This window comes from Peromyscus californicus, unplaced genomic scaffold (genome assembly GCF_007827085.1).
Source record: "Peromyscus californicus insignis strain IS unplaced genomic scaffold, ASM782708v3 Scaffold_15__1_contigs__length_86483966, whole genome shotgun sequence".
Lineage (NCBI taxonomy): Eukaryota > Metazoa > Chordata > Mammalia > Rodentia > Cricetidae > Peromyscus > Peromyscus californicus.
In genome coordinates this window covers 79,783,709-79,810,944 of record NW_026294447.1, presented here as the reverse complement: position 1 = coordinate 79,810,944, position 27,236 = coordinate 79,783,709, and the positions used below count along the sequence as shown (strand labels likewise).

General features: G+C 45.4%; 1 long non-coding RNA gene across 1 annotated transcript; it reads left to right on the top strand.

Moving 5' to 3' along the window:
- Positions 1 to 36: 36 nt before the first annotated feature.
- On the top strand, positions 37 to 27,126 carry LOC128111208 (uncharacterized). The gene is made up of 5 exons (XR_008218528.1): positions 37 to 414; positions 1,317 to 1,522; positions 20,391 to 20,534; positions 22,144 to 22,306; positions 26,545 to 27,126. It is a non-coding gene; the product is annotated as an uncharacterized LOC128111208 (long non-coding RNA).
- The last annotated feature ends 110 nt before the right edge of the window (positions 27,127 to 27,236 follow it).

The following is a 27,236-nucleotide window of genomic DNA, read 5'->3' as shown; positions in this document are numbered from 1 at the left end:
GCGCGCGCGCGCGCAGCCCCGAGCTTTCGCCGAAGTCACGCCTCCCGGTCTCCCGCCCCGGTTCCCCGCGGGCTGCTGTGCGTAGAACAGCGCGGTCCTAGGCAGGGCTGGTGACCCAGGAGCCGCAGGTTTTATTGGTCGGGAATCAACTGGGGCGTGATGAATGGAGGTAAATAACCGCCGAGCAACCGGAATCGTCCGACTCACGTCATTAATTAGCAACTAATTTCAGAGTTGTCTCGGATGGTTGATGTCCGGAAAGCCACGTGCCAATTGACCAGGGGTGGCAAGATTAGAAAGATGTAGAGATCCAGGACACAGCCTGGGTATGTGATCGCCCACACAGCTGTGGTCTGCAAGTGAAAAGCCAGTCGCCTGCAAAGTTAAACCAGGCTCTCTGTCGTCACTCATCACGTATGTACCTTAAGTGAACTTAAGTGTAAAATTTTCTAAATGAATTCTAACACCTACCAGGATTGCACAGAGCATATAGTTTATGGGGGAATGCAGCATGGGGAATTCTGAGGGTGGTTTTTCGTTTTGTTTTCTTTCTTTCTTTTTTTTTTTTTTTTTTTTTTGGTTTTTCAAGACAGGGTTTCTCTGTGTAGCTTTTTTGCGCCTTTCCTGGATCTCGCTCTGTAGACCAGGCTGGCCTCGAACTCACAAAGATCCACCTGCCTCTGCCTCTGCCTCCCGAGTGCTGGGATTAAAGGCGTGCGCCACCACCCGCCCGGCTTGTTTTATTTTTTTTGTTGTCATTGTTTTTCTTGTTTTGAACCATGGTGTAGTCTAGCCTAGACTGGTCTCAACTTTGCAGTGTAGTTGAGGCTGGCCCTGAACTCCTGATCCTCCCAAGATCTTGAACAGGCACACGTCGCCATTTCAGGTTTGAATTTTGAATTGGAGAGGCTTATTTAGAATTTAGAATCTTAACTTTTCTGTCTTGCACGTTACAAACTTGACTTCTAGATGGAACCGATTTTATTAAAAGATTTCAAAGTTTTAATTCCAGAAAGTTATTTCAGGCAAGGCAAATGAATGCCTATAATTAAAGACTGAACTACGTCCAAGAAACAGGCTGAAAAATGTTCCATGCTGGTAAGTCATTAGAAATAGTTTCATTTGCCAAAAAGCCAGGAGGTGGTGGCACACACCTTACTCCCAGCGCTTGAGAGGCAGAGGCCATAGAGTTAGGTCTACAGAGTGACTTCTAGGATAGCCAGGGCTACCCAGAGAAACCCTGTCTCCAAAAACCAAATGTGTGTGTGCGTGTGTATAAATATACATGCATCTATATTTTTTATTTCCCGAGAAAGACTACTCCCACCTCCTTCCATTCCGCTTGCTGAAGTCACAGAGAGAGGAATTCCTCATTGCCCTGGCCTTCGAATTGCTGCAAGTGTGGAGCGTGAGGTGATGGTACACACCTGTAATCCCAGCACTTGGAGGTGGAGGTGGAGATGGGAGGATTTGGAGTTGAAGGCAAACTGGGGCTACATAACAAGATACTGTATCAAAACAAGTAAGTGAAAGTGTTCACAGCCCAGTAAAGGAGACAAAGTATGAAAAGAGATATCCTGGGCCTTTAGGGTAGGGTACAAAGTAACCACTGTTTACGGAGGGTGTTACTGCTTACCTAGCAAGCAGGAGGCTTGAATTCGGTTCCAGCACACACACACACACACACACACACACACACAGACTGAGAGAGAGAGAGAGAGAGAGAGAGAGAGAGAGAGAGAGAGAGAGAGAGAGAGAGAGAGAGAGAGAGAATAGTGTTGATGTTTCTGAAGAATATAGACCATCATTATAAACTTTAGCATTTGCTGAAAATAATTTATAATAAGACATGCTATGCTGGCCAGGAACTTGCTGTGTAGACCAAGCTATCTGACTGAGCCCAGTGGGACAAACACTACCACATACACATGCACCTAGAAGTGACGCTCTGTGCTGCAATGACATCCTCCACGGCTGGGGACACATGGCTAGGGAAATGGACCCAGGACATGTGACCGGTCCAACTTCAGGAGATTCTACTGGACCCGACTTCCAACTGCTGAGGTAACGGGTGTTGGCTACACCTGGACATTCTGTTTGTGTTGAAACAACCTCAGGCCAGCCTGGTCTACAGAGCTAGTCCAGGACAGGCTCCAAAGCTACAGAGAAACCCTGTCTCGAACCCCCCCCCCAAAAAAAAAGAAGCAACCTCAGACTACCAAATTGTAGGGTTACAGGATGAACCACCATGCATAGTTTGTGTGCGTGTGGGCGTGTGTGTTTGATACAAGGTCTAACTATGTAGCCTGGATACTCTGAGATTTAGCTATGTTAACCAGGCTGACCTCAAACTTGCAGCTATCCTTCTGCCTCTGCCCCAGGAAGATTATCCTTGATTTTTATATCTTTAGCACCTAAAACAAATATTATTGAATAATTGGATGAATATAAATGAATGCATGAACTTAAAAAAAATCCATTCCTGGGTTGGGAATTTAGCTCAGTGGTAGAACACTTGCCTAGCAAGCGCAAGGCCCTGGTTTTGATCCTCAGCTCCAAGAAAAAAGAAAAAAAAAAAAATTCCTACAAGCTGGGTATGGTGGTGCATGCCTGTAATTCCAGCACTTGGGAGGTGGAGGCGGGAGGATCCAAAGTGTTTCAAAGGTTACAAAGTGGGCGAAGTGGCCATTTCAAAATTACTTTCCTTGTAGAAGTGGAGACAGAGACAGTTGGGGGTTTGGCGGGCAAGCCTTTAGCAGAGAGTCTGTTTTGATTCCTTTACTGCAGCCTAGTGCAACAGCCTTGTCTAAAATAAGGGTCTTCCGTAAATTCTATTCAACATCGTGCTTGTACATTCTTTTCTGTGTTTCAAATACAGTTCTCCTCCTAAATTCTGTCTGAATCTCTAGCTCAAATCCTACTCCTTCCCTGCTAGGAACAAGCATTTTTCATTGTTCTCTCGTGGCCCTGTGTCTTCCACCTCCGTTAGAGCATTTGAACAAAGGAGACGTTTGTAACGAGGTCTTGTGTACATTGTAAAAAGCTGTGTGCTCCGTGGCTTCTGCTGGCCTGAAAAGAAAACACTTCCAGAAATCCCGGGAAATGGAAATGGAAATTGGAAATGTCTGTGTGCTCCGTTTACTTTAGAAGACATTTAACTCATTAAATCCACATTCTGATGGTTGATGAGACGCCTCAGGACAGAGTGACAGCCAGCTGCCGCCAAACCTGAGCATTGGAGTTTGATCCCAGGGTGGAGAGAACTGACTTCTACAGGTTTCTTCTCTGACCTCTAACCTACGCATACATATTAAATATAATAAAAAAATTTTTCGACGGGCGGTGGTGGCGCACGCCTTTAATCCCAGCACTTGGGAGGCAGAGCCAGGCGGATCTCTGTGAGTTCAAGGCCAGCCTGGGCTACAGAATGAGTTCCAGGAAAGGAGCAAAGCTACACAGAGAAACCCTGTCTCGAAAAACCAAAAAAAAAAAAAATTTTTTTTCATTGACAATCTTTAAATTGTCTGAAGAGTCCATCAGAGGGAAGGGGAATATGAAAGCTCATTGCAAGATCTCAAGTTCTGCTAAGGAATGATACTTAATTTCTAGGTGTTGCAAACAGATATTCTTGGCATCCCACAAACAAAAGAATGAGACAGGAGGGTCACTTTGTTTTCTTTTGGCTTTTTTTTTTTTTTTTTTTTTTGGAAACAATGTCTTACTATGTAGCTCGGGCTGGCCTGGAACTCACTATGTAGCTAAACTCGCAGAGATAACCTGCAGCTGCCTTTCAAGGGCTGTGATTAAAGGCGGGCTCCAGCCTCACGTGGTTTTTATTTGAATGCAGGTTGTGATGTTTCCGCATTGACTGGGGTCTGACCTCACACTTTCAAGATTGGCTAGTTTTTCAAAAATGTGAATAAAGGAGGTAAAGAAAAAGGGGAGGGGGTCGGCTGCCCTAGGCCATCGCCGTGTGTGTGTGTGTGTGTGTGTGTGTGTGTGTGTGTGTGTGTGTGTGTGTGTGTGTAAACCAATGTTTTACAGGGAGGCGGGGTGGAGGATTAAATATTTACATAAAAGTTTTGCAAGGTGGGGAAGATTAAAAGATTTGAATTCTTTTTGTAAAAGTTTTACAAGGTGGAGAAGGCTTACGGAATAAGCAATTAGAACATTGTGGAGCAAGCTACACTTGAGAGGAAAAAGAATTTCCTCTACATAGACTATAGTCAAAAGGAAAAGATGAGAAAGAAGAAACTTGAGGTTGAATGGTAAATACCTTTTTAAAATCATTTTTATTTTTGAGACAATCTCATGAAGCTGAGATGACCTTGGTCCCCTGAGTCTCCAGCTTCTACTTCCCAAGAACGGGGATTACAGGGATCGGCTACATTGTGAATTAGAGGCCGTTCTGGGTTACAAGAGCAGAGTCTCAAAAACCAGACCAATTTATCAACAGTTATAGTGTGACAGAACTTTTCCTGAGAGACACAACACATACAGGACTACTCAGCCCAGACAGGGATCCCAGGACAGACCAAGTATGGAAACCACCAAAGTCCAATGTAATGAATCAATTTTATTGGGGTTACTCAGAGGACCAGATGGGAAGGGGACTCCTGCACATCAAGGGCTCCCTCCCAGACCCCAGATTAGGCACAAACCACACCCCAAACACCTGTTTTCACAGAGCGCTCCTTTATTAAGCAGGGAAGAAAAGTTAAAGGGACTGCTTTCTGACTCTGGCAGAAAAAGAGCAGCAAATGACCTACAGGTGTAATTTTTAAGCAGAGAAAAGGGGGGGGGGGGTCTGTGTTAGAATGTGCTAGGATGCAGTGGTAGAGGAGATAGGGGATGAAGGGGAAGGGAACAAGGGAAAGGGGGCAGGGGTATTTGTCCCGGTGGGACAAAGGACTGCCTCTGGGTAGAGAGGAGACAGATGTGGTGGTCTATAAAGGTAAACTGGGAAACCCTGTGTTAGGATGAGGTGTTTAATTTTGATTGGGCATGTTAATTAGGTGAGCCAAAGGGACTCATAGCTGATAGCTGGACTTCAATGGTTTGATAGCTGGACCTTTAGTGGTAAGCCTCAGGAGGAGGAAGTGGCCAAATAAGGGAATGGACCTTGGTGGCTAGAATAGACCTTGGTGGCCAGCTTTAGGAATGTGATCTAATGGTTTTTTAGCAAGGCAGCGGGGAGGAGAGAGGAAAGTCCTGCCAGGGCCACATGCTGGAGTGGGCTAGTGTCCCTTCAAGATGTGACTCAAAGACAGCTGATCACCAAGCCCCAGCCCAACATGGGTGACAGCTCACAAAGTTGGGACCCCAGAGCATGCTGCAGAGCCTGCAGGCAGCTCAACAGGTTGGAGAGTGTCCTTTCTAGGTTGCCGTACCTGGGCTAAACCTCTTCCAGGCAGCTCAGCTGGTTTCTGCTGCTTCCCAGCAGTTGGTCTGGTCTCAGTCTCCCTGGCAGCCGAGTTTCTATTGCTTACTCTGGCAGAGAGGGGCCTAGTGAATCTGATCAGTTTCAGAGACTTCCTGAAGCTATTTTGAATTGTTTCCCTTCCTGTTTAAGGAGCTTCTTGCAGAATGGAATATTTTAATCCTTGGAGGAAACTAAGGATTTATTTAATATGAAACATTAAATAAAACCAGAGGCTGAGGAGGCTGGCTCATAATGAGCAAGGGCCTGATGAAGAACATCAGCCATGCACAAAATATCTCTTTTTAGAACTAAATAATACACCACCAGTTTAAGAAATTCTCGTAGAGGACTGGGACTGTCCCTCAGTAGGACAATTGTCTAGGAAGAGCAAGCCTTGAGCTTGATCCTCAGCCCTGAGGGGAGAAAAGCCACATACAAAAATAAAATGTTGGCCAGGCATGGTGACACACACCATTAATCCCAGCACTTGAGAGGCAGAGGCAGGTGGATCTCTCTGAGTTCTAGTCTACAAAGCAAGTTCCAGGGGGGCTGTTACACAGAGAAACCCAGTCTCAAAAAACCAAAAGAAAAAAAAAAAACAGATAAAATGTTTCATATTAAATTAATTTAAAATCCAAAAAGATTACTACAGTGGTGAACAATATTATAGCAGAGAGAACCTGGAACCCTATGACCTGCAAGCTCTTAAAGTTAGGCAAAATGGCTTGACTTCAGAGAGAAGAATGAACAAGATGAAGAAGAAGCAAGCTCGGAGAGGGGGAACGGAAGGGTGGTGTGACTGAAAGGTAAAAAGTCCGCCCACTTCCTGGTTTGAAAAGCTATCAACACCCACCAATCCTTGAGCTTGAAATCCCACCAATTCCCACCCCGGAAGTCTCCACCCTGGAAAGCTCCACGTGTCCCCCACTCCCCAAGGAACTCTATATAAAGCCTCCCTCCTGCTCAGTTCCCTGATTCTTCTTCTCCCCTGAGCAAGGCAGCTACCCGGCAGCATTCCTGAATTTGCGATTGAATCTCACCAAGAAAGACAGATCCTCTAGTAGATATTCTCAGAAAATGGAGAGTGAAAAAGTTTTCTCACAACAGAGTCAAGTAGAACTAAGACGCTAGGGTAATAGCAAATCAAAACCCTTCCCAAGCGGTGAGTGGCAGTGCACGCCTTTACTCCCAGCACTGGAGAGGCAGAGGCGGGCAGATCTCTGTGAGTTCAAGACCAGCTTCATCTACATAGTGAGTTCCAAGACAGCCAGGGCTTTCTAGTGAGACCATCTAAAAACAAAACCTTTCCCACACACTCGCACTAAAATGCCTCGTGGGCATGGCAGCCTGCCGGTAATCCCAGCACACTGGAGGCTGAGAGACCGAATCTGTGGCGCAACCTGGCTGACTAGGAGAGCCTCGGGGAGTCAAGTCTTCAAGCCCTGTGTTCAAGTGAGAGGCTGTGCTTCAATAAGGTGGTGAGTGATTAAGAAAGACATCAACCTCTGGCCTCCACATGCAAATACACACACACACACACACACACACACACACACACACACACACACACACACACACACACACAAGCGTGTATACGTGCCAACAAGAAAAAGAAAGGAAGGCAGGTAAAGGAAAGCCTTCCTTTGGAGGTAAGGTGCAATCCTGTTTGGGTTTCATTTCAGCACCTAGGATTAAACCTATTTTTTCACACACTCACATTCTCTTTCAAGGTTTTGGGGGTTTTTGGTTGGTTGGTTGGTTTTTTGTTTGTTTTTTGTTTTTGTCTTGTTTGTTGGATACATTTTCATTTTTGAAGAGTCTAGTATACCCCCAGGCTGACCTGGAAGTCACTAGTAATTTAGAATGGTTTTGAACTCTTGCTTTTTGTTTGCCTTATTTTCTCACTGCCTAGCCCTTGCTGGCCTAGAACTCACCAAGCAGACCAGGCTGGCCTCAGACTCACCAGGATCTGCCTGCCTCAGCCTCCTATGTGGTAGGACTAAAGGTGTGCACCACCACACCCCGAAAGGATGGCTTTGAACTCTGGACTTTCTCGATTCCCTTCCCATGTGCTTTAATTACATGTGTGCACCACCACCCTCAACTGTTTCTGTTGTTGTGTATTTTTTCAAACCAAGGATTGCCCGGTAGTCCAGTCTGCCTGGAATTAAAGGTTCTCTTTCAGCTTCTCAAGTTCTGGACATTTGCCCTAGCACCCAGTGTTCGGCTGGCATCTCCAGCACACCCTTTCCAAACCCCACCTCTCTCAGAAAGACCACCAAAGTCCAGGCTCCTCCCCTGAAGCTGCTACCTGCTCAAGGCCGAGCCTACGGGGTAGTTGAGCCCCCTCCTGGCCATGGGATTTCTCCTGTTCCCTTTCCCCGCCTCACCTCTAGGGGATGGAAAGTCACCTGAGAGTGCTTGGCCCAAGAAACCTAGTCTTTCTAATTTGGCTTGATCTGGCTTACTGCTTCAGTGGAGACACCTGAATCGGGGTACAAAAACCTATCACCCAGCTACAGTGCTAGGTTGATTTTTTTTCCTTTTTTTTTTTTTCCCCCAGAGCTGAGGACTGAACCCAGGGCCTTGCACTTGCTAGGCAGGCACTCTACCACTGAGCTAAATCCCCAACCCCGCTAAGTTGATTTTTTTTCATTGTTTTTACTTTTGTTTTTTGACACAAGGTCTCATATAGCCCAGGCTGGCCTTGAACTTGTAATGTAACTGAAGCTGGTCTTGAATTTCTCTTTTTCTGCTTCCATCTCCCAGGGCCAGGATCATCACACCTGGCCAGGGATGATACCATTTTACATTTATGGGGAACATAATCATTCCACTTCTCAAAGGTTTTCCGTTTCGATTTAGTCACTAACATTGGTGCACCTCAGCAGTTAAGAACGCCTGCTGCTCTTGCCAAAGACCTGGCTTTGGTTCCCAGAAAGCACCTATATGGAGACTCATAACTGTCCTTAACTCCACTTCCAGGGGACCTGCAGCCCTCTTCTGTCCTCTGAGGGCACCTGGTATACACTTGGTGCACATACATGGCACACACATAAAATATCCAATATACATAAAAAAATTTTTAAAAACTTTAAAATTAAAATGAGCAAGCAAGCACACAAAATGAATACTGGAATATCAACAGCATGCTATATAGCACATTTCCAAAAACTTGAATACATTATTTCCTTTGATCCTTACAATGATACTGGAATAAATTATTGTCACTATCTTATCTTTTTTTTAAAGATTTATTTTACTTTTAATTATATGGCTATACATTTGTGCGTGGATATGTGAGTGCAGGTGTTCTCAGAGGCCAGAAGGGGGAATTGGTTACAGATGGTTGGGAGCTGCCCTTTGAGGGTGCTAGGAATGAAACTCAGGTCCTCTGCAAGAGCAGTTTGCCCTCTTAACCCCTGAGCTGTCTCTCCAGCCCCCTGTTACTGTTACTGTATGTGTGTGTGTGGGCACCCATGCTCTGGCACACGTGTGGAAGTCAGAGGACAATTTTGTGGAGTCTGTTCTTCCACATTGTGTCGTGCCCAGGATTATGAACTCAGTTTCTTAGGCGTGCATCGTTGGGCTGCCAGAGCCCTGACCTGCTAAACCATTTGCCCAGCCCCACTGTCACTAGTTTACATTGAGACAATGGAAGTGGGAGAGCTGGGAGGAGAATTGTCTGCCAGGTAGTGGTAGGGTCTTATTTTCCTTTCACTCCTGCTACAGAAACTGAACGAGGTTCCGGGCAGGACTGTAAGATTCACAAAGCATCCCCGAAGCATGACGGTTTACTAAAAGCATTTTCTTGGAATACACCTGAGCTACACATTTTCCCCCTTTCTCATCTTGCTGTGCTGGCTTCTAACTCAGACCCAGCACATGCCAAGGAAATGCTCCACCACTGTGCTAAATCTCCAGGCCCCGACAGACATTCGCTAACTATACACTTCAGAAGCCTCCACTAAGAGAGTGATCAAACGGACGAGCACAAATGAGTAAATGCTTCCTCTAGGGAGAAATGGCACCCCTGAAAGGTTTTGTTTTGTTTAGCAGAGCCTGTCTGTGTAGCCCAGGCTGGCCGGGGACTCTCTTGCTTCAACCTCCTGAGTCCTGAGACTACAGGGATAGACCAACGCACCCTTCTTCCTGAACAGTTTGCACGCAAGTTAATGTAAATGTGTTGGATGGATAGGAATATGGGGGCTGGAGAGATGGTTTAACCATTAGGAGCAGTGGCTGCTCTTCCAGAAGACCCCGGTTCAATTCCCAGCACCCACATGGCAGTTCACCACTGTCCATAATTCTAATTCCAAGGAATCCCTCATACAGGCCTGTGTGCAGGTGAAAGACCAATGGACATAAAACAAAAATAAGTTATAAAAAAATGAAGAGTAATATAAACTGATTGATGTTGTTGGATCAACATTGTTTTAGACCAATGTTCTGCTTGTTCCTAAGAGATCAAGCTCAGAATCCAAATGCAGTCGCCCACATCAAAGTTCCACATTCAACAAGGAACTAAGTTGTTATCTGGCCTTTGAGGAAATCAGGAGAGAGATCGAGAGGTAACAGCCTGGGTTTCACCAGGAGGCCGATCAAAGTGATATCATTATCAAAATGATAATGAATGGTCCTGTGCCCTAGTCCTCCATTAATGATTTACCAAGCTGGCCTTGCCAGCACACACCTTTAGTCCAGGCACTCAGGAGCCACAGGCTTAGATTTCTGTGAGTTTGAGGCAAGCCTGGTCTACATAGCAAGTTCCAGGCAGCCAGAGCTATCAAGTGAGACCTTGTCTCGAAAACCAAACCATCCAAATTATTTACAAATAAGTTGATGCTAACTGAGCAGTTATTTCCTATTGTTTCTTTCCTCCTGGATAAGGAAAGGGACGTTGGAGCAAACTCATCTGCTTTTTGGTGTTTTTGTTTCAGTGTTGACTGTGAAACCATCCTTCTCCCCATGACTCATATTCAAACACTTCTTTCTGGCTGGTTGAGTGAACAACACCTAATACTTTTCCCCTTGACATGGCACAACTTAATTTACTCTCCTATTATTTCTCCTATTAAGAAACTCAAGACTAAGGCTGGGCCTGGGCTTGAAAACCTCGGAAGGCGGAGGCATGGTGATCCTCTCTGGGCTGTGAGGTTCAAGGCCAGCCTGTGCAGCTTCCTGGAACAAAGGCACAAAAGAAAAGGTAAAAGAAGGTTAGGGCTGTAGCCCAGTAGAGAAGAACTAATGAACTCATTCTCTAGGACATGTGGGACTCTAGGTTCAATCCTCAGTACTGAGGGGTTGGGAGTGGGGGAAGAAGAGGGGAGGAGAGAGGAGAGAAGAGAAAACCCTGGTGCTGATCTCACCAAGTTTCTAGATGTGCCAGTCCACAGGGTGATGTTTAATTCATTGATCAGTCACTTGTATTCAGATTCCAATGGCAGCCCTCTTAATGTCACTTACAACACGGGGGATAAGTTGTTTTTGTTTTGTTTTGTTTTGTTTTGTTTTTTTTGGTTTTCCAAGACAGGGTTTCTCTGTGTAGCTTTGGCACCTTTCCTGGAACTCACTCTGTAGCCCAGGCTGGCCTCGAACTCACAGAGATCCACCTGGCTCTGCCTCCCAAGTGCTGGGATTAAAGGCGTGTGCCACCACCGCCCGGCCCGATATGTTTTGTTTTTAAAGCCATGAAAATTCAGAGGATTAAAACTACGATGGAAGCACATTTTTGGTTGATGATTTCAGTTTATTTGAAATCCAAAAAACAGAATCATATGGAAGTATGTGCAGTATGTGCCAGTCGTCCTGGGTGTTCAAGAGGTTGAGGCAGGAGAAAAACTTGAGGCCACAGGTCAACTAGGTCAACAAGGACCACATAGTGACATAAAAGAGCTAGGAAGGGAGGGAGGGAGTGAAGGAGGGATGGATGGACGGAGGGGTGGAGGGAGGGAGGGACAGAGGGAGAGATGGAGGAAGGGGTGGAGGGAGGGAGGGGTGGAGGGTGGGAGCATAATCAAGGACTAAAGAAATGTCTCAGGGACAGAGCACATGACTAGGTCAGTCACTAACATCCCCAAAACAAACAAGAAGTTAGGATGGCAAACTATTTTCCTAGCATGATGACACTGGCCTATAATCCTAGCGTAACAAGCTCCCAGTCCTCAGCACAACTGACATCATGGTAGTGGCACCATGCTGACCTTTAAACCCAGCACCTAGGCCCCAACCCCTGTCAAAATGAGAACAAAGACTTAATCCATCAAAGACCTAGTCCATAGTTCCAGGATCCAGGAAGGTCCCTAAATGTACTAGCCTTGCTTTTTGACGTCTGTGGTTCTGCTTCTTACTAACTATTCTTGCCAACTAAAGTGTGTCAACTAGGATAGTGTGTGTGTGTGTGTGTGTGTGTGTGTGTGTGTGTGTGTGTGTGTGTATAAAAGACAAAAAAACTTCATGATTTGTCAGCGTGAAGATTTTATATTCAGGGGTTGGGGATTTAGCTCAGTGGTAGAATGCTTGCTTAGCAAGCACAAGGCCCTGGGTTCGGTCCTCAACTCTGAAAAAAAAAAAAAGATTTTATATTCAGTGATTTTTTTTTGTTGTTGTTGTTTTGTTCTTTTTTTTTGAGACAGGGTTTCTCTGTGTAACAGTCCTGGCTGTCCTGGAACTCACTCTGTAGACCAGGCTGGTGTTGAACTCATAGAGATCTGCTTGCCTCTGCCTCCTGAGTGACGGGATTAAAGGCACGCAGCACGACCATCCAGCTATATTTAGCTTTAAGAATATCCATGTGTGTTCTTGACAGAGTTACCATGCAGCATTAGTCCTTGGAAGGTGAAGGTAGGAAGATTAAGAGTTAAATATTCCTAGCCGGCCAGGCGGTGGTGGCGCACGCCTGTAATCCCAGCACTCGGGAGGCAGAGGCAGGCGGATCTCTGTGAGTTCCAGGTCAGCCTGGTCTACAGAGCGAGATCCAGGACAGGCACCAAAACTACACAGAGAAACCCTGTCTTGAAAAAACCCAAAAAAAAGTATAGAATTACAGAAAATACATAGGCGGCATCTAGAAGGCTTTATTTAGCTCCCCAGGGAATTAATAGGGATCTGACTGAGAGGAGCAGTGTCTGCAGAACCTGACGCTGCCCTGTGGCTGCAGAGCAGAACCTGATGCTGCCCTGTGGCTGCAGAGCAGAACCTGACGCTGCCCTGTGGCTGCAGAGCAGAGGATATCCGTTGTGCGATGCGGTCGGTCGGGCCTGCAGGACAGGAAGATGAAGTCAAGACCTCAGTGCAGATATCCTCTCTGCGATGGGAAATCTTGAAGTCTGAAACAGACGAAGATTTCCCTGATAAACACTCTCTGAGACCCAGTGACCAAATCTCAGCTGAAGACCAACTCGAGGCACTGTTTAGTGAACTTGAAGGTTGGGTATCATGCGGATGGCTCTCTCCAGAATTCAATTAAAGTGGCTTTACCCTGGTGTCCCTGCTGCTCTGGCTGTGTCATGCAGGGAGACAGACTTCCTCCTGTTCCTCTTCTCCCTCTGTCTCCTCTCTCCATCTCCTTCACGCGCTCTCTCGGCCTTCTCTTCTGCAGCCTTAGAGGAGCAGAGTGGTACAAATGTCCCCACTAGGGCTGACCATTCACTGGTCACTTACGCTCAGCACTTTGCACCAGAGTCTCTGCAGTAACGCTGCATTCATGTATGACTAATCTATATCTATAAATGCAGAGAGCATGACCGATAAACACCCGGATTAGTAAAATAAGCATTTAGTATAAGCATAAGTCTATGTGCACGCCCTGGGTTCAAATTGTATGCAGTCACTTACCATGATTTTTTTATATGTAGAGCTACAAACTAATTCCTGTAGTATGTCTGGTCACTAAGAAATAAAATCTGATCTGAGACCTGAGTTACATAGCTAATTTTGATCGTATCTGCCAATCTTTACTAACATAAAGCCATTGTGGCTACCAGAATGAGTTAATAAAATCATCAATGTGGGTTTTTTTTTTGGTTTTGGTTTTTTTTTTTTTTTTTTTGGTTTTTCGAGACAGGGTTTCTCTGTGTAGCTTTGCGCCTTTCCTGGAACTCACTTGGTAGTCCAGGCTGGCCTCGAACTCACAGAGATCCGCCTGGCTCTGCCTTGGTTTTGGTTTTTTGAGACAGGGTTTCTCCATGTAGCTTTGGAGCCTGTCCTGGAACTCACTCTGTAGACCAGGCTGACCTCGAACTCACAGAGATCTGCCTGGCTCTGCCTCCCAGTGCTGGGATTAAAGGTGTGCGCCACCACCACCCGGCACCAATGTGTTTTATAAGAACTAGTTTTTGGACTGAAGAGACAGCTCAGTAGTTAAGATCCAAGGCCTGCTCTTGCAGAGGGTCTGGGTTTGGTCCCCAGCACTAATACCTGGTGGCTCACATGTGCCTGTAGCTTCAGCTCCAGGGTGTCTGATGCTCTTTTCAGGCTTCTGTGAACGTCTTCATTCACATGGTATACATATAAGTTAAAAACAAAAAACAAAAACAAAAAAAAAACCAGAGCTGTTTCTCTGGTCTGGGGAGTTTAGCTCAGTGGTAATAGTATTTCCCTAGCATGTGCAAGACCCTGACTTTCATACCCAGCACAACACAAAGAAATTAATAAGATTGTCTCATTTCAAGTCTTTTTTTGCGGGGAGGAGGAGTTCAAGACAGGGTTTCTCTGTAGCTTTGGAGCCTGTCCTGGACTAGCTCTGTAGACCAGGCTGGTCTCGAACTCACAGAGATCTGCCTGCCTCTGCCTCCCAAGTGCTGGGATTAAAGGCATACGCCACCACCGCCCGGCTCATTTCAAGTCTTAAAGTCAAACTCGGTGTGATTCTCAGTGCAATCTTGCCTTCTTGTCGTTCACAGTGATTGATTATCTAAGTAGCATGGTTCATCTGGAAAATTCAGGCATAGTAGACCATTATTATATGGTCCAAGCCTATGGGAAGTGTTGGAGAGAGAGAAAAAAAAAATACTCCTCTTGTGCTTGAGACCACAATTGTGATCAAGAAATAAAATGAGCCAAGATGGAGGGACAGAAGAACAGTGTACACATTCTATTAATTTTTGCGTGTCTATTGGGACCTGCAATCGGAATGGACAGACCACTAAGTGACCAGGACAGAAAGCTGCCGTATCTTTTAGAGAAATTCTACATTGTGAAGAAGTGACAAGACAGAGGGATCTGAGCCAGGAAATGGTGACTCGTGGAGAAGTCACTGGGTGCTGTGGGTGTGGCGTGGCGTGGCGGAGAAGAGTTATTGGAGGAGCTTTGTTTTCTCGGATCCATCCCAGCATGGGTTTGCAGAGGCCTGTGATAAGAGATTTCTTCCTTCCTGGCAAAGAGGACATTATCTCAAGGGAGGTTTCACTGTCAGCTTCAGGAAGAAACAGGCAGGACAAGTCTCCCCTCCTGCACCCGTGCTTCTCAAAATAACACGCAGAGCTGATGTGTTTGGCGCCATGTCCTGGAACATTTCCGTAGTGTATGCTTGTTTTTTAATGTCATCTGGGAGTTAAATGTGTATTGTTTACACACACACACACACACACACACACACTGTTGATGGTGTGTGTGTGTGTGTGTGTGTGTGTGTGTGTGTGTGTGTGTGTGTGTTTCTGTTGCTGGAGTTAGAACTGAAGTGCAGGTGCACCATGCATGCTAAGTGTACAGTCTACTACAATACACTCTAAGGTTTAGTGTGTATATACATGATGTATAAGCACACATGTGTGCTCAAGTACATACACCTGAGTGTATAGGAAGGCCAGAGGAGAACACTGGGGTTCCTGCTGTATCTTTCTCCTTGTTCCTTTGAGACAGGGTGTCTTGCTGAACCTGGATCTAGGCTGGAGACCAGCAAGACCCAGTCATCCTCCTGTCTCCACACTCTATGGCACTGGGGTGACAGGCAGCCACACCTGGTGTTTTAATGTGAGTGCTGGGATCCGAACTCAGGTCCCATCTGAGCCATCTCCCCAGACTGTTTTACGTGTTAAGATGAGGGTCTTAGTGTAATGTGGAAGCATGGTGGTTCACACTTGTAACCCAGGACTTGGGATCAGGAGTTCAAGGCCATCCTCAGCTACATAGTGAGTTTGAGGCTGGAGCCTGGGCTACATGACACAAGACTACCTCAGAAAATGGGGGTTTGGGGGGTGTCTCTACCACTCAGCAATAAATAGCACTAGCCCCTACAACTCACATTTTTATCTAGCTTTGCTTCCTTTCAATCTTCTCTCTCCATCAAGAACCACTGATACGAATTTTGAGCATTAGCAATCTAAAGCATGTCAAATGTTCATTAGAAAGGACAACAAGCCAGGTATGGTGACCCATGCTTTTTTAATCTCAGCACTCAGGAGGCTGAGGCAGGAAGATTGCAAATTCCAAACCTTAGGTCCTCTGTAAGAGCAAAAAAGAAAAATGCCCCTAACTGCTTAGGTGGCACACGACTGTGATCCCAGCACTCCAGCAGTAGAAACAAGGGGATTCAAAGTTTGAAGGCATCTTCAGCTACGTGGTGAGTTCAAAGGCCAGGAAAGAACATTGTGCTGACCCTGTGTGGTTCCTCTGAGCCTGGGCAGGGCTCTGCTACCTCAGGAGTGCAGGATGTGAGGAGTTGGGGTCATTTGCTGCTGTGGCAATGATGGTGTTGGGGTACGTAAGAAAGGAGATGGGGGGTCTGTGGATAGCATGAGGAGTGAGTAGAAGATTTCTTAATAAAGAAAGAAAGAAAGGAGATTGGGCTAGCCCAACTTGACCCCTCAAAGCAGAGTTCCCACAAGGAAGGCATACTAGAAAAAAAACATGCAGACCATGTTCACGGTCTTCTGTGCTCAGAGGCCAACCTGTACTAATGAGGTAGTCTCAAAATGAAACCAGACATTACTGGTAAAGAAAGAAACAGAAGGGCACAGCAACTAACTAGGTACAAGACCCTCCCAACACCTTCCCTAAGACTCCATTCACTGTTCCCGTCTGCCCAACTATTTGTAGAAAATAGGAGGTAAGAAAAAACAAAATCCCTGGGGGTGGTTGGTTTCAGCAGTACCACTGCCTCTCAGGCACAAGCCTTTTTGTAAGTGACCCCGCTAGGCCAGGCAATGGTGAGGATTGCGGTGAGTTTGAGGGTAGCCTGGGACACAGAGTGAGACTCTGGTCTAAAATAAAATAAAAATCCGAAGGAGATATTAATCCAACTTTATACTTATCAAAAGATTTACCCTCTGTAATTATATATATGAGAATATTATCTATCTATCTATCTATCTATCTATCTATCTATCTATCTATCTATCTATGCAATGCAAGTAAAGGTCTAACCTCAAACGCTATCAGAGGCACTGGCCTCACCTCTGCAACTGGAAGCTGAGGGCCTAACTCGCTTCAGCTGTCTCTTGGCAAGTACAGTATCCTGCTTTGAGCAATTTAGGGCAAATGACCAAAGAAAGAAATCCAGGACTTAGAGGAGGATTAGCTTGATGGAAATCATCGTGTTTCAAAGCCTCCTTTGATGCCCTTTAATTCCTGGAAGTGTGAGCCACTTATTCCGTGTGTGGCACCTCGGCTCTTACCTCCTCTTGCTAAGTGTTGATTTCCTCGCTTTGCAAATGGCAGCCTTTCCTCACCCTCCCCAGCTCACACAGCAGTAGCAGCAGCGGGTCGAGTCTCCCAGCCCCCTCCACCTGGCTTTCATTGGTTTCCTCACGTCTGGGCCTCTGCGGGCAGATGTGCTAATCAGCCATTCATCACAATCCTGAAACTCCTGGATAATTACGAACAGAGAAAGACTGTCTTGGTCCCCTCATTTGGGAGGTTCCAGCCCAGGAATGGCGTGACGCATTGCTTTGGGCCTCTGGCAGGCATGCCAGACGATTGTGGTAGAAAGCCCGCAGCAGGACAAAATGCTTACCTTTGTGGCTAGGAAGCAACAGCAGAAAAGAACGGGGGACAGGGTCTCACAATCCTCCCTGAAAGTTTTGTTTTTAATGTCACGAATTTATTTTGTGTGGTGGTCAGGGAGGGAACGCAAATGCGGAGGTCAGAGAACAGCTTTCCAAAGTTAGTTCTCACCTTCTACCTTGTTTAGACAAGCGCCTTCGTTTCTGCTGCAGGCTGCCCTCCCCTCAGCGGGCCACCAAGCCTCGGGCCAGTTTCTGTCTCTGTCTCCCATCTCACCCTAGGAACGCTGGGATTTCTGTACATTTGACTTTTTACCTGGGTCCTGGGGAACAAACCCAGTTTGTCAGGCTTGTGTGGTTACTACTTTTACTGGCTGAATCACTTCTCTAGACCCCCAGAGTTTCCCCTAAAGGCATGCTCCCAGTGACCTAAAATCCTCCCACAGGCCCTTTTTCCTAATGGTTCCACCATCTGCCAGTGGCACCATCCTGAGGACCAAACCTTTAAGACATGGGCTTTTGGAAGATATTCAAGATTGATGACATCGCTTGGCGCAGGCGGGGGCCACCCTCTTTCTTCTCCATTTTCGATCAGCTAAGGATCTGCACTAGAGCCCTCACGGTCTGTCCTGTTGCATCTGATCAACTTCTACAAAGCTTAGATTCCACCTGCCAAGTCACTAATTGAGCTAATGAGAACACAAGTGAGAAATTAGTGAACAGTGGCCTTTGATCTGCCACTTCAGTTTCTGGGAGGAAAGAGGGATGTACGGGAGTCATTCTGTGATGACATGACTAAATGCATCTCTTTGGGCAACTGAAAGACTGAGCTAATGTGAAGCAAAGTCGGTTACAATACTGGATGTGTGGAACAGTCCTGTAAGTGTAGCACTTGGAAAGCTGAGTTAGATTGCCATGAGTTCAAGTTCAAAGCTTGGGCTTTGTAGTGAATTTCAAGTCAGCCTGGCTGTAGAGTTAAGGCCTGTCCAAAAAAGAAAGAAAAGAAAAGAAAAAGAAAGGCAAATGTGATTTCTCTTATATACTCTAGATTTCAATTTTTTTTTTTTTTTTTTGAGACAGGGTTTCTCTGTGTAGCTTTGCGCCTTTCCTGGAACTGGCTTTGGAGACCAGGCTGGCCTCGAACTCAGAGAGATCCGCCTGCCTCTGCCTCCCGAGTGCTGGGATTACAGGCGTGCGCCACCACCGCCCAGCTAGATTTCAAATTTATATATATGAAGAATATATATGTAGGAGCCCAGCATGGTAGCACACCCTATTGATCCTAGCACTCGGGAGGCAGACACAGGGGGATCTCTAGTACCTCGAAGAGCTGGAGGCCAATCTAGTCTACATATTGAATTCCAGAACAGCCAGCACTACATAATAGAGAGGTCTGTCTTGAAAGAGAGAAAGAGAGAGAGAAAGAAAGAAAGAAAGAAAGAAAGAAAGAAAGGAAAAGAGAGAAAGAAGGAAGGAAGGAAAGGAAGAAAAAAAGAAGGAAAAGAAAAGGTCACAGGGAACCTCATTTGCATGATGTATGCTAACCAAAAGAATTCAATTAAAAAAAAGAAGAAGAAGAAGAAGAACTGGTTTTCTGATAGGAATCTTGAGAAAGAACTGTCCCTTGCAGTGAGGTTGTGGGAGGTGCCAGGATTCCATTACTAGTTTCCAGTGGTAACTAGGTTAGAACAAGACAGTCAGAAGCAGGAAACATCAGAGCTCTGCTCCAGAGCCCTTGAGGTTTCCTGTAAGCCGGCCTACCTATAGTGTGGGCGAACTCCTCATAAAGGATCCAAGGCTTTCAGTGTCATCCAGACCATCTTGTCCTGCTTTCTACATTAAGGTCTGATACACACCAATCCACGAACAGGGTGACTTCTTTCACTCAGTTCTGGCCTTTTCCTTTGCAATTCTTACTATTTCCCGGTTCCTTTTTCGCATGTACTTCTGCCTTTCGTGTTTGTGTTTGAGACAGAGCCTCCCTGTGTAGCCTAGGCTGTGATTTTTCCATTGTGTGATTCTCCTGGTTCAGCCTGGAACTTTTTATGTAGATCATACCAGCCTCAAACTCACAGAGCTCTGCCCCCCCTCTTCCTCCTGAGTGATGGGATTAAACATGCCTGTATGCACAGCTGACCTAGTAGTAGCATTTTTATGTTAATGCTTTTTTTTTTTTTTTGGTATCTTAGAAAGCTCTTTTAGCTGGGTGTAGTGGCACATGATTTTAATCCCAGCACTCAGGAGGCAGAGGCAGGTGGATCTCCATGAGTTTGAGGCCACCCTGGTCTACATAGTGAGTTTTCAGAGCTACATAGCAAGACCCTATCTCAAACAAAACAAAACAAAAACAAAAACAAAGAAAAGAAAAGAAAAGACAGCTACTTCATTTATTTTTTTAAAAAGATTTTATTATTTTTATTTTGTGTGTGTGCACGTTTTGTAGGAATGCATATGCACACCACATGTGTCCCTTGGTGCCCACAGAGGTCAGAAGAGGATGTTAGATCCCGTGGAACTGGAGTTACAGATAATCTAACCACCCGTGGGCTGCTGGATAGTGAATCTGGGTCCTCTGCAAGAGCAACAAGTACTCTCTTAACAGTCATTTCTCCAGCCTCCAAAAACTATTAAAAGTTAATAAGACAGCTGGATGTGGCAACACACACTGCAATCCTAATAGTCCCGAGGCAGAGGTGGAGGCAGGAGCATCAGGAGTACGTAATCAGCTGGAGCTACGTAGTGAGTTAAAAGACAGCTTGGGCTATAGGACACATTTCTCAACCTCCTTCCCTCTCCCCCACAGTTAATGAAGTATATTCTGAAAGTTTATTTTAAAAGGCTCTTCTAAAGTGCTTTTTAAGTACGATTCTAAGTATCAGGGTGGTTGTGTCTGAAGCATTAGACTTAAGTTTAAAATGAAGGGAGCAGTCACTGTGCTAATATCCGGGATCCCTGATGATTATCTTCCTGACAGGCAATGCTTTGTTCTGAACTGAGCGCCTCTTGCTTTGGCAATATGGTTACAGATTTTGGAATCCTGACCTTCAAAGGACTTTCACAACTCTGGTCCACCAATGCTTTGTGTGGCACTCTGCTGGTTATCAACTGTCACTGAAAGTTTTCCTCTTTCACAGTTTAGGAGGCCTTATCATCAAAATAACTCCAGTGAGGTAAGCAGAGTTTTAATTACCATGATAGCTGTCTCAGCCAGTTTTGGCCACACTAACAAAATGTCCTAACCGAGTAACTTTTCTTTTCTTTTTGAAATAATTTATTTTTATTTTATGTGCACTGGTGTTTTGCCTACGTGTATGTCTGTGTGAGGGTGTCAGATGCCCTGGAACTAGAGTCATAGACAGTTGAGTGCTGGGAATTGAACCCAGGGCCTCTAGGAGAGCAGTCAGGACTCAGGCATGGCTGGAGCATCTCTCCAGCCCTCCCTAACTGAGTGGCTTAAACATAGACTCATACATTTCTCACCGTTCTTTAGTCTTGGAATTCAAGATCAGGAGGTCATGGCCAAGTTCGAAGATGACCCTGGCCTGAGTTGTGCGCAGCTGCCTTCTTGCTGAGCCCTCCAATTGCAGAGAAGAGAAGAGGAAGACTTCCTCTTTCTCCTTTCTTCCCTCCTGTCCCCTCCTTCTCTAAACAAAACAAAACAAAACAACATTGTTTCTATACCAAACAGTATAGACTCCCCACCCGCAATGCGACTCGCTATTCTTTCCTAAGGATGATACAATGTAAAGGTATTATAAATAATTGGGGGATAATGTAAAGCATGTTATATGTATATGTTATATGCAAATATTAAATCGTTTGACATAAGAGACTTGAACATGCTCAGAGTTCAGTCTCCAAAGGGGACCTGGAGTCCATCCCTGTGAGACACTAAAAGACGACGGAGTTATCAGACCAAGGCCTGGTGGGACAGGCTTGTAATCCTAGCTACTCAAGAGGCCGAGGTAGGAAAATGGCAAGTTCAAGGTCTGCCCGGGGGGCGACAGAGTGAGTTCCAGAACAGCTGGGACAACTTAGTAAGACCATTTCAAAGTAAAAGTTAGAAAACAGATCTGGAGACGTAGGTTGGTGGTAGGACACTTGCGGGGCATGTACAAGGCCTCAGGTTCACGTTTGCCTCACCTAGTAGGTGCACAAAAAAAGCTGTCAGGTCCTGATGTATTCCTGTCACCCGAACAGTTTAACTTACAGAGGCCTGGGTGGTGGTGTCGGCTCGGTGGTAGAGCATTTGCCTGGCATACACAAGACCGTGGGTTTAATCCTCTGCACCCCCAAATAAAGTAAAACCAATGAACTTTACTGGTGAATTTTACTTCACAAATGTTTGCTGACAATTCAATTAAACACGCCTGAGTAACTGTGGGCCACGCGGGGTGAGCACTGGGGAAGTTACCAAGATTAAGGGTGACCGTATAGTAGAGGAGGTGTAATCTGCCAGGGTTTGAGATGAGGAATTCTAATAGCTTTGTTTGTGGTCTAAGACAGGAGCCGTAGTCTCCTCGGCCCACTAAAAAGGGTACCGAGTACTTTTCCTTTACCATCGAAACCTTCAGAGCGTGTGTGTACACCAAGGAGAAGGGAACAGACTGACCTATATGCCCACAGTGTTTTGTAATTACCCCATGCCTTGGTTCATGGGAGGTTAGCAGTAATTGTCTGTTTCAATAGCCCTCTTCTTGATGGAACTGATAACGCCGGACCTGTGATCCAAGTCACAGTGATAATGATAATGATGATTCCCACTTCCTTGATAAACAGGAAAATCCAGATGCTCACCTTGAAGCTTGCAATAAACCAGAGGAATGGTTACATAACACTCCGGAGCACTGAAGCTCTTCTGGAAATGCATCTTTCTTCTATGGAGCAGCACTCATGTCTTTGAACCCAAGCAACATTTGCTGTGAACCATGGAAATGTCTCAGTAAAAATCCTCCTTTTTTTTTTTTTCTTCCTTCTTAGTTTGATATTGGGGATCAAACACAGGGACTTATACATTCTGGGCAAAAGTTCTCTACCACTGAGCTGCATACATCCCAGCCCCAAACCTTCATGTTCTCTTACAGTTTTGTCTTCTTTTGTCTTTCTTTTTTCTTTTCTCTTATAGTTTTGTTATTATTGTTGTTTGGTTGGTTAGCGTGGTTTGGCTCTTTTGAGACAGGATCTGTCTGTGTAGGCCTAGCTGGTGTCCTGGAACTCACCTATGTAGACCAGTCTGGCCTTGAACTCACAGAGACCCTCTTGCCTCTGCCTTCTTGAGTGCTGGTAGTAAAGGCACGGACCACCATGCCTGGCCTCTTGTAAGTTTTCTTTGTTGTTGTTATTATGAAAATGTTACCAGGTGTGGAAAACCCCAGCTCTCAAGAAATGGAGGTAGAGGCCGGCGGGTCTCTGTGAGTTCCAGGACAGACAGGGCTGTAGTGGCATTCCTGCTGAGCTCCTGGCTTGGCTCCAGAGAGCAGCACCTAGCCCTAATCCTTCCTTTGTTTAACCACACCTTTTGTTTCTCTTATCGCCCTATGTGAATCTTATTTGAGAGTCAAGGATCAGAGAGTCCCCCAAGGATCAAAGGCCTATGCAAAAGTTGGTCCAGGAAACCCGGAAAACCGAGGTACCTGTTAATTCAAGTAATTTGCACCTGGCATTTGATCTCTGGGAACTCCTTTTGGGTTGCTTTTGAAGGTATGGAAATTAACTATCTAAACTGTAAGAAAGAGTAAATAAATATGCCCTAGGTGAAGGGAAGAGTGCTTCAGTCCTTCGAGGCTGGACACCCCTGCAGCCATGATAGGCTAAATTCATTCCTAAGATGCCTCTGTGTCTTCATTCCACGGATCCGCGTGAACCCACACACTCATGTAGCGACCACACAGCTACACAGGGCTATTTACTGAGATCCTGTCTCAAAAACAACAAAAAAACCTTGAAGATGTCAAGTTACATAGACTTGTAATGTTGATAACAAAAATCATTAGTAATAGAGAAAGTTATGTGTTATGGATCTTTGGACAAATTTAGGTAGATAGAGATCACTGGAACTTATCAACAGGTAATTCCACTTACTGCTATCGAGCAGGTGACACATGGCAAAGATACAGCCCTGGGGATCTCTGTGCCAGAGATTGTTTTTATATACATCTAGTACTCTTTCACAGTCAACCAAACTAAAATGTATTAGATTACTTAATTCTAGGGAACCAGAGATTATCCAGATAAAATTGATAAGTCATTTAAAAATTTTTTAAATTAAAAAAAACCTGGATGTATATTTTATTTGCATGAGTGTTTTGCTTGCATGTATGCATATGTACCATGTATGTGCCATGTGCCCTCAAAAGTGGACATCAGATCCCCTGGATTTATGGGTAGTTATGAGACACCATGTGAGTGCTGGGAACATAACTTGGGTCCTCCGCAAGAACAGCAAATGTTCTTAACCTCTGAGTCATTTCTCCAGCCCCTTATAAGTCACTTTAAAAGAGCAAACAATGTCATCATTTCTTTAAACAGCATCTTATGGTGCTGGAGACATGCCTCAGTAGTTAAGAGCTCTTGCTATTTTTCCAGAGGACCTGAGTTAGGTTCCCAGTATACACAGAAATAAAAACAAATCTTTAAATAAAAATTTATGTGATAGGTATACACATAAAACTAATAAAACAGAACTATCTGGATGGAGGTAGGAAATTCTCCTTTGTCTACAGCTGGAGAAAATGGGGCTGGAGAAACAGCTTAGTGATTAAGGCTGACCAGCCCCAGTTCCAGGGGATCCATCACCCTCTTCTGGCCTCTGAGGGTACTGCACACATGTGGTGCACATAAATTAAGTAAGTAAATCTTTTAAAAAGATTGTAGAAAGTCAAGAAACCACACTTGAGGCTTTTGATACCCAGGGATGTGCGCAGCTGATAGGTTTCACAGTTTACTGTTTCACATAGTCTCAGGAGATGATGTGCTTACAACTCAGACAAGAACAGGGAAATCCTATTTTCTCTCCCGTTTATGAAAAACAAACCAGTAATGGTGGAAACTTGTCCAGATATGGATATGTGGTTAGTATCATTTATTTACACTTGTCACACAAGTTAATATAATCTATTTATTTATTTATCTATTTATTTATTATTGAAACACAGAGTCTCGCTATGTAGACCAAACTGGTTCTAAACATACAGAGATCTGCCTGCTTCTCTTTCCCAAGCTCTCAAGTGCTGGAATTAGAGATGTATGCCACCAACTCTGTTCCCCCCACACACACACCTTTGGATCTAAGTATCTCAGTATGCAGCCCTTGCTGACCTAAAACTCACCCTATAGACCAAGCTTGACCTTGGACTCACAAAGATCTGTTTGCCTCTGCCTCCTTAGTGCTAGGGTTAAAGGAAGCAGAGGCAGGTGGATGGATCTCTGTGCATTTAAGGCCAGCCTAGTCTACATAGGGAGTCTGTGTCAGCCGGGGCTTTGTGGTGAGCCCTGTCTCAAAAGATATTAAATAAACAGACAGGCCAGTGAGCTAGTCATCTGTGAAGCTAGAGAAAGAAGAACCGCTGTAAAGAGCGTGGAGATAACCTCATACTATTAATGAGACCCCTGAGTTCCTCCCCTAAGATCTAGAACCAGTCAACATATGCTAGTCTATCTACATTCATAATCATACCTTTCTTACACAGTTAAGGGATTTTTTTGTTCCTTTGTTCTTTGTTTCATAGTCAATGAAGTAAATATTTTTTCGTCTTCTCCCAAGTGCTGCCTTTGTTCTTTTCTCCAGAAAACCCTTCCTCTGCAGACTTTGAAGCAGCAGTAAGGGAAGTAATTTTCTGTGGGTTTTTTGTTTTGTTTTTTTTGAGAGAGAGTCTTACTATGTAGCTCTGGCTGCCCTGAAACTCACTGTGCAGACCAGGCTACCCTAAACTCTCAGAGATCTGCCTCTGCCTCTCAAGTGCTGTGATTAAAGGCGTGCTCCACTCTGGCTGGCTAAGGACAATAGTATTTATTCATAAGTTGCATGCATATTGATGTATAAATCCATATAAATAATTCCAATAGGAAGAACAATGTTGATGTTAATCAGCACCCTTAGCACAGTGCTGAGATGTGGTCGTGCCCAGTAAACTATTCTTGCCAGGTAGGGCTGGAAGATTGCAGAACACTTTGCCTGAAATCCTGGGCGTCATTGATTTGCATACAAAGAGCCTTCACAGCAGGATTACACCCATAGCCACCCAACTCTTAAACTGTTGCCAGCCTTCCTTTACTCTACTGCCCTTTTCTGCCCCTATATGTTTCTCTATCTGGGTCAGCCTTACTTGGGTTCTGCTTCCACAGCTCTCAGCTGCCCCAGCGGTCTGCACATCTCTCAATGGTAGATCCTTGGGCAGGGGAAGTTCCAAAGCTGAGCCATCCTTCCTCTGGTTGTTCTCCACATCCTTTTGGAGACAATCTCTCACTGAATCTGGAGCTGGCTGTTCTCAGTTAGTCTGGCTGGCCAGCAAGCCCCCAAGGATCTAATTGCCACCTCTCTGGGTGCTAGAGTTACAGCTGCTTCTCTGGGAGCCTGGCTCTTACATGGGTGTGGGGGATCTGAACTCAGCTCCTCACTCTTGCACAACAAATGTATCAAGCACTTTATGACCCTGAGCCGTGGGCTTGTGATATGATTTAGCATATTGGTTCTCAACCTGTGGGTCCTGCGACTCCCAGGTCAACTGGCCCTTTCACAGACCAACAGAAATGTCAGATGTTGACATCACAATTCATTACAGCAGCAGAATTACAGTTATGAAGTAGCAACTTTACGGTTGGGATCACCACAATGTGAACTGTTTTCAAGAGTCTCAGCATTAGGAAGGTTGAGAATTACTAGTTTAGCAGGTAAAGGTAAAGGTGCTTGCCGCCAAGCCTAACAACCTGAGTTTGGTCCCTGGGACCCATCTGGTAGAAGGAGAGAACCTACTCCTGCAAGTTGTCCTTTGACCTCTGCATGTGTGCAATGGCGTGTGTGTGTGTGTGTGTGTGTGTGTGTGTGTGTGTGTGTGTGTGTTTGTGCGTGAACGTATAACATGGCAATGAAATTGAATTTATTTTTGTTCCTAAAAATTTAAGCCTGCTTATCTGCCAGCTAAAGATACTTTTCTTGGCTCTTTTCTTTACGGATTCCACCAGAAAACTCCGAAGTTCCAATAACTGAAGAGAAGCACAAAGCCTGAGAAATGCACGTGCGTTAAAGTCCAGTGGCTCTCAAGGATTCTAAGCGAATAAAGAGCCCGAGGGGTTTTTCCGTATAGCAGACTTCAGTGGGGAAAACCACTCCACTTACAAAGCAAGCCCCGAGGGGAACAGCTCACAGCTGTGTGTGTGGCTATGCTTGTAGAACCAGGCTATCAATTTGGCCAAAGATGGAAAAGGAGTCATGAAGCTGCTTCTGGGAGTGGCAGCAGGTGCCCATTTGTACTGTTGCCATGAGGAGACAATCCAGAACCCCACACCAAACCACTAAGGCGGACCCAGTGAAAGCCAAACAGTCCTAGCAGAGCTAAGCTGGAAATGAGCCCGTGGGGCCCTTCATGAATCAGAGCCCATGGAATTCACAGGGAATCTACAGTTCTTAACGGTAAAGAAGGACTGGGCGATCCTTGCGTCTTTCCTAGGGTCCTTCTTACTAGCTTGCCTCCCTGGAGCTGTGGGTTGCAGTCTGGTTATCCCTTGCTTTACATCTAGTATCCACTTTTGAGTGAGTACATACTGTATTTGTCCTTCTGAGTCTACGTGAGCAAACTGGGGGTAAAGGGGGGGTAATGGAGGGCAAGGGACGGGGGAATGAGAGCCTAGGGGAGTGGGAGGTTCGAGCTGGAACG